Below are 13,902 nucleotides of genomic sequence, written 5' to 3'. Positions count from 1 at the left end.
CCAGCCTTTCCCTTCACCCTAACAGGAACACACGGGCCCTGAACTCTTGACATCACACTTTTAAAGGCCTCCCACTTGGCAGACGTTCCTTTCCCTGCAAATGATCTCACCCAAGCAACCACTGCAAGATCCTGCCTAATGGCTCCAAAATTTGCTCTGCCCCACAATATGTCATAGTTGAGTACCTGCCAATGTGTGCAAGCTGTGAGCTTTGTATGCAGTGAGGTGAGGTGAAGCATATGAATGTTCAGCACAAGTCCTGATTGACAGGGATTGTTGGTAAATCAGTGATGGGGCCATGATAAATTAAGGAATGTCCGAGACAGTTGCTGAAGTATGACATTTGAAGAGGTATTTGCTGATCTTGTGCATTCATAGAAATATTAAACATCTCACAGCACTGCCTCTGATCCTTGGGCTCAACCCTTGGTATTTATCTCCACTGCTATCTTTTCCAAGTGTCTTCTCAACCCGCGTCTGGAGAGATTGCTGCCCTTATGGATGCAAGTCGCCACTTTTCCTTCCTTTTCAACAAGTACTTCAGCGCCAGACATTGTCATTTATTGCATTGTGCAGTTCTGAATGATGCCAACATCTCAGGGGTCACGAAACATCCCACATTAAGAGGTAGAGGATGCAGCTAAACAGCGCCGGCTTACTTTTCATAGTGCTAATAAGAAACAGTATTAAGCCCCTGCTGATGCCGGAGGCCAATGAGCATTGTGGTTAGCGTTGCGTGTAGCAGCCGTGATAATGAGAAGGCAGCATGAAGATGGCATGCTGCCTATATTACACTGAGCAGGTGCAGGGTAATCACTCATCACAATCCCCAAACATATTTTCAGGGTTGTCCAATTTAGCTCTTTCACATTTCACAAATTCGACTTGGAAGAAAGAATCAAATAAAGGATCTTGTTGTTTTCTGTTTGAAATAAATAGTTTTCATTCCATATATATTGTTACAATTCAGAGACACTCCAATTTATCTTTTGCTCAACTCAAAGACCTAATTCCACAACAAGCCCCTTTTTTATTACAACTCATAAAATGACTAGATGCAGCAACTAATCTGGGAGGAAACACACCCAAGTAAACAATGAACCTGTTTACTATAGGGAGAATATGGGAAACTCCTGACCTCTTTGAATGATGAAAAAAAACACTAACTGACGATATAATGTAGATTTTACAGATCATCACGCACAATGAAGTATCCAGGCTGATGCAACCACAGCAATGGGTTAATGATGGCCTACACAATCCTCCCAATTACCCCACACTACAAGCAAAGTTAAACAACGCAGAAAAATAACTCATGGAATCTACCATAAATTAAAAAAAAGCTTAAAAGAAATTTAAATTGGTGCTCTTTTTGTTCTCTGTAATATTTTTACTTTGAACTGGTATCCAAGATAGGATTTATTGGTGAATTCAGATATTTACACAACATTTCACTGGATAGATCACTAGTCTAGTAAAGCAGAGATTCAAAGAAGAAATGTGGATATCAGTCTTCAATTTCACCCATTACTCTGTAGTCCAAAGAAGGACAAAGGATGATTGATTTAAAAATGATTCTGTGCATTGCTAATCAAGTAAATTTGCAAATGCACAGAATTTCCATGTCAAACATCTTTAATACAATTGGTATTGGTATTGGTATTGGAATATGTACACCTGTGGCATAAAGTTACATTGGGGCCAAGGGTGACAACTTTTATAAATGATAGGCTGTCCAGTGCCATTAGTAGTCATCATCACTGGTACTTATGGACCACTCTCCTGTGGCAGAGTCAAATAAAGCCATCTTTAAAATTAACGCGATAGTCAAGATTTGTAGTTGGCAAATTTTCTTCATGCTTGCCTTTGGTGTTTGTAATTTCAACACAAACATGACTCAGACTTGAGGTGGATTTTCTGTCAAACTTGACACTCTATTAGAAGAATCTCAATTTCTTTTAAAACTGAGAAACAGACACACATTCATTCTCAAAGTTACAGAAACACTTTAAACATGAAAAAAACTCCTAAGCAATTAATTCCTATAAATATATTTATTAAAATATAGAAGGTGTGAAATTGGGCTACAGAGCAAGGTTTGTTTGCTGCTATAGGCATTAACTTGCTTACAATTTGCAGCCTGAGTTGTGAATGTACGAGTTAACAAATTAGTTAGCACGGTTGCACATGCAGTGCTTGCTGGAAGAGTGCAGAGTTGGCAGCTAGAGAAGTAAGTGCTCAGTCAATGGTGTTTTGATACTAGCCTTGCCAAATTAGCTTGCAATTATTAAATTAATGACAGATTCATTCAGCACTGAAAATTTGACAAGTAGAGATGGTTGTTTAGAGTTTTACAGGAGTAAAATATTGATCAATATATTGATCCATGAGTGATGCATTTATCACAAGTTGAGAATTTATAATGTTTTTATTGACCTTCAGCTTGTTATACAGTCATTAATCTTCTTGTAGCACCGCATCTATGAACTTGAAGTTTTATTCAAGATGTTCCCCTCTTCTGCTGCATCCTCACATTGCTGCTTCACTATGTCCCTGGAGAGCTTCTCAGCTTTTTGTGTCCAAAGAACCTCTCTCCTCTCCATCCTGTCCCTTAAAGCCTCCAGGTTCATGTTGCAACTTCTGGGAGCTATACTTTCCCATGGTTGATCATGTCTTCCAGTGAGCTTCTAACACCTATGGGCTAGGTTTTCATCAGCCAAGTGTTCTCTCCTGAAGGCATACAATCTCATTTAAATCATTTCAGGCTAGTTTGACCTCCCAAAACTGGGCTCAGTGGATTAGTGCTTAGACAATCAAGAGCGTGATTGTTCTGACTTGTCACTGAGATCATGTTAATAAGGTCATCATTTGAACTTTCTGTGCCTCCTGCTCTACCTCAAACACTAATTGTACACTGTAATCCCAGCAGATATGTTCCATCACTACTCAGTTCAGGATAGGACAGCAGTCACTTTTAGTGTGCTGATCAAATTGCTGCTCCTTCAAATAAATTTTAAACTAAAAAAAAATTTATTTACAGCGTGGTAACAGGCCCTTCTGGCCCAACGAGTCCACGCCGCCCATTTTAAACCCAAATTAACATACCATAAGTCTTTGCAATGTGGGAGGAAACCGGAGCACCAGAGGAAACCCACGCAGACACGGTGAGAACGTACAAACTCCTTATAGACAGCGACGGGAATCGAACCTCAATCACTGGCGCTGTAATAGCGTCGCGCTAACTGCTACGTTACCATGCTGCCCCACGGTAAAATATAAAATATTCCTTCATAGCAGAGTATCACAGCATTCTATCAAAAAGCACTAAATGAATCATAATTTATTGTTTAAAAGTAACAGCGTTGCTTATCTATTCATCAGTTCTGCTCAAGTGTACGTTCAACAGCTGAGGAGCCCTTTAGGAAAGGGTGAAGCAATCTCCCACATATCAGGGTCATCAGATCCCACATATTAATTGAGCTTTAGAAACCTTTGCCCAGCCAAACTTTTAACTCTCCATGGTCTATGATGATTATCATTTTATACCATCAAAATGTGTTCAATAGCCACATAGTAATAACAGCTCAGTGCACTGGTGAACTTGGGAATAAGGTTGATCCTTTTGGGGCTAAATTTTTTATCCTTTAAGTGGTGCCATTATTCAAAGAAGTAAAAAAACAATTAGAAGTGAAGACAACTAGATTCAGGCATTACGTGTTTGTTATTATTTGCTGCAAAGTGCAGGAGACTGCACCAAAGGCTAGTTGAAACATAAACGACTTTCAGATTGCTCTTTGAATGCACTGTAGTTATGTGGCAGATAAATGTGAGCATAAATAGGTTGCTCAAAGAACATTAATTGGAAGAATCTATTTCTGCAATGCCAAGACCCAACTCACCAGCACTATACTTTGTCAGAGCCAATTTGATGTCAAATAAGTCAGAACATGCTGTATTTAGGACTTTAACCTAAAGTAGTTCACTGTTCAGCCTTCACACAAGAGTGTGGATTAAAAAGATAACATACGGGGTGACTTGAAACTCTGCAGCACATGTTGCAGGCTCAGGAAGTAAAGCCTGGATTGCAGATGATATCAAATTTTAACTGCACTTTGTTGCATCAGATATCAATTGTATCAGCATTTCAATGCTGGGATTTTCCTGATTCAGTAATCAGCTTTGAAACAAGAACACTTAGTTCACATATGGGCCTTCATTATCTTGTTTGGTATCTGTTGCATGGTGTAAAGTACAGGTACAGTATTTTGTAATCAGGATGGCAATGTTAATGCCTGTATCAAGTAGCATTGTAAATATGTTTTGGGCATATGACCATGATAAGCTTTGGTAACTCAATCCCCTGGTGTAAAATCAAGATGACTACAGCTAATACTTTGCAAACTGGAAAACTGTAAACCCACTTGTTTCATCCTACAGTCCATGTCATTTAAGTCGATCCTGATAAATTATTCCTTACTCTTCAGGAATTATACCGAGTCTATGTAAGGAATGTCAGCAATAAGCATAGTCAGCAAAGTACATGGAATCAACCGCAGCTGGCAATCTCACCCAGCAAAGTCACTTAGAAATCCTTAACTATTCATTAAGATCATAATGATTTTCTTTTGATTTCTGTTAATGCCTTTCTACCTCAGTGAGTATATTTTTATTCAAATTGCACCTAAACTTTGTAGAGGAAATAAAAATCAAATGCTCAATATTACACTTTGAACAGAAGTAGTAAGTGCCAAATTAATTAGAAATAAAAGTTCCCTTCTGGGATTTGCAAGTTCATGAATATTCAAAATTATTGTTGGACAACAAAATTGGAAATTTATTTTGAAAATAACTTTTGATGTAATTGCGACAGTATTCTAGAATTTGCTGTGACAAATAACAAGGCCATTAGTGCTCTCTGACATATTGAAGGAATTTCAAACAACAACTTTTGGAATATGTATATATGCAGTTAAATATGGGCATCCAGCATGTTTGCTTGTCTGCAGGGTAAATTGTTCGTGACCTTCCATAGAGTAATCTTCAGAAATCACCGAACTGGCAATAACCTGTGGTACTTATGAATTATTTTCTCTGTAAAACTCCTTGAGCATGTTATGCTATGGTGTGAGAGAGCTTTTAATTGTGAAGCAACACATTATTACTACTTAACAACCTATCTGGTCTCAAAAAAGTAATCTTAAGATAATAAAAAGCATTTAATATGATAAAAAATGTTTATTATATTTTAGCATCCACCTAATATATTCTTTTCTTTATTTTGCACATTGCAAAATGTTTTAAATGCAATGCAATTGAATAATTATGTTTATTATTTCCTGGTTTGCTGACCATGGACATTCTTCAATGTGATTGACTGCTCAGCATGGTCGATAGCATAATTGTTGTTGGACACCAGAGATCCAAAAAACTGTCGCCTTGCGGCAACAGTCCTTAGGAAAAGGGGAATCCACACCACAGAAATGGATAGATCATGGACACTTTTCTTCAATGTCAGCAACAAGTATCTTCATCTCACTGCCTCACCTCTGACTGCAAACTTAATAAAAATTTATCTGTCCACTACTTTATGAAAGGCTTTTCAACTAAAAAAGTAGTGTTCCTGTTAAAACAAAAACCAGGAAGAAAATAAATTACTTACAAATGTCTTATATTCTGAAAGTTTATTGCATTTAATTATTTGAGGTGAGATTAACTGCCCTTGACATCAAGGCCATATTTGATCGATTACGGTCTCATGATCCCTGGCTAAACTAGATGGAGTCAAGAGGAATCAGGGGGGAAACGCTCTGCTGATTGGAATCATACCTGGCACTAAGGAAGATGGTTATGGTGGTTGGAGGTCTATCATCTCAGCCACAGGACATCTCTGCAGGAGTTCCTCAGGGTGATGTCCTAGGCCCGACCATCTTCAGCTGCTTCATCAATGTTCTTCCTTCAATCGTATGGTCAGAAGTAAGGAGGTTCACTGATGATTGCAGAATGTTCACCATCATTCACGACTCCTCAGATAATGAAGCAGTCCACATCCAAATGCAGCAAAACCTGGACAATATCCAGGCCTGGGCTGAAAAGTGGCAAGTAACATTCTTGCCAAACAAGTGCCAGGCAATGATGATAACCAACTAGAGAAAGTCCAGATATCAATCCCCTTGATATTCAATAGCATTACCATCATTGAATCTCCCACCATCAATATCCTGGGTGTTATCATTGACAAGAAACTGAACTGGAGTAGCCTTATGTACAATGTGGCTGCAAGAGCAGTTCAGAAGCTAGGAATCCTGCAGTGAGAAACTCAGCCTTCTAACTCTTCAAAACCTGTCCACCAACTACAAGGATCAAGTCAGGAGAATGATGGAATACTTTCCACTTACCTGGATGATTGCAGCTTCAACAACACTCAAGACGTTCGACACCATTCAGAACATAGCAGCCTGCTTGATAGGCACTTCGACAGCAACAATACACTCACTCCACCACCGACACACAGTAGCAGCAGTTTGTACCATCTACAGGATACACTGCGGCAAGTCGTCAAAACTCCTTAGACCCCACCTACCAAACCCACAACCTCTATCAGCGAGAGGGACAAGGGCAGCAAAAACATGGGAACTCCTCCACCTGAAAGTTGTCCTCCAAGCCACGCACCATCCTGACCTTGGAAACATATTGCCATTTTTTCCCCCACTGTCGCTGGGTCAAAATCCTGGAACTCTCTCCCTAACAGCATTGTGGGCAACCCACACCTCAAGGACTGCAGTGGTTGAAGAAGGCAGCTCATCACCACCTTTTAAGGGCTATTAGAGATGGGTAACTAAATTCTGGCACACCCCTTGAATAAAAAATACTATTGAATCAAGCAACTCACTTTTGTTTTTAAGACCTTATTTAATGTATGTCCTTTTAGTGAAAAGAGTAGGCAGCTAATCTTCTAACCTTTATCTACCAATGGTTGTTCAAAGTTTGTGCCTCTCACTTTGACTTTTCTTAAATATCCACTCAAAATGCTGTGTGATTTAATTTAAAAATAATTATATTTTAATTTCTTGAACGAAATCATACCAAATACATTCTGAAAAACCTTACAGAGAACATAAATGTACACACCCCTCCACCATGCCAGAAACCTCCTCAAAAAATTCCGCCACACCAAACTTTCAAAAGTTCATGCTAGCTATTTTGCTAAATTCATCTTTGTCAGCTGCTCCGTCATTCTATCACAAATGATAGATTTCAAAAACCTGCCCACCACTGATGGGCTGTTTTTAAGAAAGTTCTCCACTCCCTTCAAGGGAGGAAAATTTGCAAACACCTGGGGTGGCTCAAATTTCTGACTATGCAAGTATATTGGTCAACCATTTATTTCTGTAAAAACATAGCTTGTTAATTATAACTGTTTGATAATATAATTTGCCTGCAGTACAAAGGCATGTTTTGTCAGCTTTCACTCATATCATTGCTGATGTATGGATAGAATAATAATAATAAAATGTAATTTTCCATTTCCGAACCTGGACAATTTTGTAAATTTATGGCTGATACATCTGCAAATATTCTCCCATTTAATCATCACATAGCAAAAGGCAACAAGCCTTAAAGTCTTTGGTCCTATTATTTTCTCCACTAGCATTTTTAATATTTATTATATTTGCAATATTCTCTATTTGCTTTTGCTTAATCATTTTTTTTGCACTTCATTTGCACTACAGTTCATCTCATCTTCAATTTTTTTTAAGTTCACCCAGTTTGCTGGATTCTGTTTTCTTTACATCTATATATGCCATTTCATTTATTATTGAGCTAGAAATTCTTCGGTGTATATTTTCACACATTGAAGGAGTGCTCTGGAGGTACAGTATCAGCTTGGTGAGATAAAAGGCTTACAGTGGTAAAGTGATACACAGTTCCAGTGATACGGGTTCAATCCTGACCTCCAGAGCTGTCTGTGCAGAGTTTGCACATTCTCCCTGGGACCATGCACATTTTCTCCAGATGCCCCAGCGTTCTCCCACATCCCAAAGACCTGCAGGGTGGGAGATCAATTGGTTCCTGTAAATTTGTCCCTAGTATGTAGGTGAGTGTTCGAATTGGGGATGGGGGGCAGGGGGAGTTGATGGGAAGGTGGGGTGATTAAAATGTGATCAGTGTATTATTAGTGCTTGACTGTACATAAGACCCAAAATGTCATGTTTGTCGGAATTGGCGCTTGGGAGAACTTGCATCGCAATTAAACATAATGCATTTTTTCCAGGATGGGGAACATGTGCAGGGAGTTAATTCAAAGAAAGAAGAATAACGGAGTGGGTAGTTGGGACAGTTGTGGATTTAAACTGGATGGGTGAAATGAAATGGGAGCGGGAGGAGTATACATATGTCAAGGAGATGATCAGGGAGCCTGGAAGACATTGGAGGAGGGGATCAATGAGGAAATCAGGGGATCAGATAGGGATGTAGAAGAGAATATTAGTGTAGAGTGTGGGGCATGGTGGTGAGAAGTCTTAAGTAGCACAGAAGACATAAGCTGAGAATGAAGTCCAATCACAAGGTGGGGTTGGGGAGTTGGTGATCTCTTTGGATATAAGAATAAAAGAAATTAACTTGACGAAGATAAATGAATCCTTGAAAAAATGTCACTGCTAGATTTCCCAGCACCAGCCCAGATACAGACAGTCCTTTTAACTAAAGCACAAGAGGCATTGATGACATTCATTCCAGTGTTTGAGGCACACCTTGTTCATCTGTTACATTCTTCATTGTTAAAATAATGTACAGGTCCCCCCAGTCTACGACCACCTGGCCCATACAGACAAACACGCATCTGGGGGACCAGCGGGATGGATTTGCTGGCTGCTGCAGGGCTGCAGGCATCTTCAGCCATGTGGGAACTCAGTTTGTGACTGCATTTCCCACATGCAAACTGTTTGGTTTATGAACAGTTCACAGAAACAGAATCCCGTTGTAACCAGAGGAGGACCTGCATGTATGTTGCATTAGTCACGTTTGTACCTCAGTTGATATCACAATGCATATCCAATGGCCTCCACGCAGGGGAGCAGCTTGAAGTTACAGAATTGCACAACATGAGGTAGTGGATGCAGGATGATTCATGGGGTTCAAGCTGGAACTGGATAAGTACTTGAAGGGAAATAAAGTGCAAGGCTATGTTGAGAAGGCATGAGAGTGGAATCAGCTTGCGTAGAACCAGCACTAACCCAACAGGATGAATGGCCTCCATTCCATGCTATTATCTTACCAAGATTCTTTGTGCACAAAGTACATAATTAGTGTTTAGCAGTTTTCAGATAAAATTCTATCATGCAGTGTCTGTGGCATGCTATGTTGGCGCCAGAAGTGTGGCAACAATTGCGGGCTGCCCCTAGAACACTCTATGCAAAAGATGCATTTCACTGTGTGTTTCGATGTACATGTGACTAAGAAAGATATCATCATCGTAAATAAATGTCGCACCATAAATAGAATTTCTGGGCTACTTCATTTGCTGACCTCAGTTGCTTAAGTATGCAGCGAAGCATTTACCCTTTAGAAAACTAAAAGAATTCTGAAATGGATTGCTGACTTGCTGTTACTCCTTAAATTGCCATTTAATAAGGTTAAGAGTTCTCCCCCAATACATTTACTAATTGAAAAGATATGGGTTTTACAGTAATGGGATGTTCACAGTTTGGATTCACAATTGGGCTTTGATGTAATCATTGACCCTCGCAACTCTGAATAAACGGGCAATTTTGAACAACTTGATGCCTGTTTCAGCCACCGACCTGGGAGTGCAATCAATGTATACAGCCTTAGAAAAAGATGGATTGTTGACAGGACTTATTCTAGAGTGTTACTTGCTGAGCTGCCAAAAGTCCCCTGTGGCTGCCTGGAATGAGCTGGTTCTCTAAATGTCGAGAGCTGCATTTACCTACTTTGTTATTTTCCCTTCCTTGGTTGCAAGTGCAACAATAGATACCATTCATTCAAAGCTTCCAATAGGAACTCACCTCCTGAAGCTGCAATGAAAGACTTGGAGAGTGCCGCTAGAGCTTTACTTCTTGCTGTATGCATAGTATTGGGTTGGTCTAGTTTTCTTCTGGTGCTGCCTGACCAGACTGCCTGTGAATCACAACATCTTGTCATACTGGAGGTGGCAGAGGAAGCAGGGATGGATTTGGCACCTTGTGTCTGTGCTGGTTCTTTGACCAATTTGTCCAATCCAGCTTTCTCGTCCAACACTCTGATCCCTCTGTTTCATCCTATTTATCCTCTCTTCCTCCAGGATGTATATTGTTATCAAAACTCAATTCCCATTTGGAAACTTCTCGGTGGGATCCTTGCAAACATTTCAAATTTCTAGTCTTGTGAATGCATTGGTAAGCCATTTATTTCAGTAAAAACAAGGCTGATTAATTATAATAGTTGTTTGTAGGCATTATTTGCTCACAATGTAAGGCACCTGTGATGAATTTTGTCAGCTCTCAGTTACACAATTGCTGATATGTGGATAAAATATACATTCTGAGAACTGTCCCCCTTCTAACCTTTGCAAACGTTTATTAATTGTTTATCTGAACAGGTCAGCTTATCATCTAATTACTTATTTAAGCCAGTGTCTAGCCAGGGTAAATGTTACACTTTAGTTTCTTGAAATAGTCCTATACTGTCTCAGCAGTGTAATATAAAACATCACCTCATTCAGCAGAAATAGTGATGGTATTCATGATTGGCTGTTTTCAGATCTGTTACTAGTGGTGCAGCAGCAGTGTGTATCGTGGGAGGCCTAGGAAAACCTAAAGTTGCTCTTCAGGACTCACAAACATTTCTTGCAAAACCACCACCAGACACACAACCCACTACCCACCCCATAACACTTACACACACACACACACACACACACACACACACACACACACACACACACACACACACACACACACACACACACACACACACACACCTCCATTTGCATTTTACACAGTTGCATTGCTTGCTTCCTATTCTGTCCTAAAATAGTCCCAGAAGGTGTGCTAAAATGGTTCAGACAAGATGACAAGGTATGGGTGTGGGTCAGAGGATGGGAGTGAGGGTGGGAATGGTTACAAGGAATCCTGAAGACGATACTTCTCCCCTCCATTTTTCTAACTAGAATATAGATTAAGTAATATTCAATTTGTACCTCACAAAACTTGCATTTATTTATGTTTGTAAATTTTTACCTGCATGTTACACATAAATAAGAAATCAGAATAATTACATTTTTAGAAGCTTTATGCTTAAATAATACGCTTAATTTGTACATTGTGTTTGTATTTTAATAAGCTTGAGATTTAAACAATAAAGGTTTGGACTGCCCAGAAATGTCAAACCTCTTGGAGTCAGTACGGAGGAAGTCAATATATAACCATGGTTTCTGTTTTCCAACCATTTTATCCTCCATCAATTGCAAGTTCCTATATTTCTGTGCCCAATAAATATGACAGGATTGGATTGAATTTCAGCAACCTTTGTTACATGCATGATATAATCATGTAAGAACTCTAATACTGACAACACAATCCTAAAAGATTTTCAAAGGAAATGACCTAACCATCTGAGAATTCAGATTCCTTTTATCCCGGGAAAGATGTTAAACTTTCTTCTTAGTGATCCACAAGTTCAGCTTTGATAAATCAGACAAACTTTCCTTTCATCAGCTGCAAATTTTTCCCATGAAAACTGAGAAGAGTTTGTACACGCCACCTAACTCCAATGCTACAAAATTCAATATATTACCTTATCAAAAACCCAATAATTATAAAGAGGGGTTATCATGTTTAATGATTTAAAATGACGATATATATGCAGGCAATGCTGATATTTACCTTCATTCTTTGTCTGATACTTTGGCTGAAGAGTGGAAATATTGTTTCCAAGTTGCTGATCTACAAATAATAGTCTATTGCTGTTAATGCCATATTGAATATTTGTCAGTATGAAAATACAAATTCATTGAATTCATTTAGAAATTTACAACACAGAAGGGGGCTATTTGGTCCGTCACATCAATGCCAGTCCGCTTCCCAGCTCTTGGTCCAGGCCCTTGTACTCTCTTCCTGTCAATCCATTTTGAACACAACTTATAAACAAAAGTTTTCAAACCCTTTAAAAATGCTTCCAACCCTTAAGAAATTCAGCTGTTGCTTGATGAACAAATTTTATTACAATATAACATTGTAAGTCATTGTATATAATGTGACAAAAAAGTACAGGATTTGACCAGTTTCTTTCAACATCCAGGGCATGACATGTGCAGATAAACCTTGAAAATACAATTTTTGCCCCAGTCCAAACCCTGAAGAACTCTCCACATTTTAATGTGATCTTGATGTTAGTAGTGCAAGATTCTGAGCAGAAAGCTACGTCAATGCAGGTTATTTCTTCCTCATGAATTTTGAGAGCCAACATTGTGTGTAGAGAGATGAATAGATCTGCCTTTATTAGACATATGTATTTACAGTCTCTGCAGAATTGAACATCAAGCTAGTTTTCCAGTTTCTGGGTTAAACCTTGACAGTCACAAAGTCAACCTTTCCTGACTTTGTGGATGTACCTGATGCTGCAGCGGTTGGCAGATTCCAGTCGCTGTGTATTCTTTGATGTGAAGATGTTCTTACTGAAGCTGAGATAAGAGAATTGCTCTCTGTAGTTCCACTTGGTGAGACATCTATTTTCTTCCATGTCCAAAGGCTTGTGCTACCTTTTTGTGACCACTCTTTCCTCTCCCAGTCATGCTTGAGGCTCAGAAGTAGGCCAGCACATTCCTCGTGTCTGGAAGCAACTTACTCCAGAACAAAATTTTAAATGACCAAAAAAAGTCTTTCAACATCTAGTCTATTCCCTGTAAAATGTCCAAACTATATCCAAGTGTAGTAAAGCTCCAAAAACATGTACAGTTGGATCAGTAGCTGGAAGAAGTAATCCAGCAGCTATCCCTCATAATCCCCTTAACATCTGCTGAAAGGGAGAGGGTTTGGTATGTCCCTTCATTTTGTTTAGCATTGTGTTCAATGATGTGAGCCAAAAAAGCCGATATTTCTTCAATGATTGCTGATACTTAGAAAACCCAAACTAATATGCAGAATAATGGGGTTTCACGGGGCTTGTTACCTGGTTCCTTGCTTATTAATAATTTGCACCTTAAGGTAGGGGGCTTGATAAAGAAGGTTGACAGTGTTATGTTTGTTCTTCCTCACGAGACAAACTTGGCGTGGGTTTAACATCTGAACATTTATTGAAAAACAACAAAACAACAGACTGCACAGACTTACAACACCAGGCTGGCTGGCTTTTCCCGCTCTTTCCAGCCACTTCCTGTTCCCCCATGTGACACCCTCGTATTGCCTACTGGGAACTGTAGTTCTTTATTATAACTACATAATAACACATCTTCCCCCTTTAAAGAAAAAAAACAAACACAATACTTTGTCCTTATAGACCTACCAAGAACTCTTGTCCACTCAGCAGCTTTCAATCAGTCCCTGAGGTGGTTTTATGCTCCTTTTTGGTCTGGTACTTGTTTATGCAGGTGTGTTGCTTTCATTTGCTGCACTGGTGTTTTCCTGGGAACTCTGGTCCACATGTTCATTTTCTCTATATGCTGGCCCCTTTGGTGTAGTGACAGGAGATGGGTCACAGCCATGGGTTGGAGCTTGTGGTCATAGATCCATGCGGTTCCTCCTCAGACGTGTCCCTCGCTCTGTCTGCATCTGGTATGAATGTGGATTTGCTTCCTCTTGCACAACTCATTGCATGGACCATGTGCCAGAATCATGATCTCGGATTCGCACTTGATCCCCAGGCTTCAAGACTGGTCGGCTTTTCGCTGTCTTGTCGTGATTCTGT

Source organism: Pristis pectinata, chromosome 5 (assembly GCF_009764475.1).
Source record: "Pristis pectinata isolate sPriPec2 chromosome 5, sPriPec2.1.pri, whole genome shotgun sequence".
In the NCBI taxonomy this organism is placed as follows: Eukaryota; Metazoa; Chordata; class Chondrichthyes; order Rhinopristiformes; family Pristidae; genus Pristis; species Pristis pectinata.
This window is presented reverse-complemented; position numbering follows the sequence as displayed.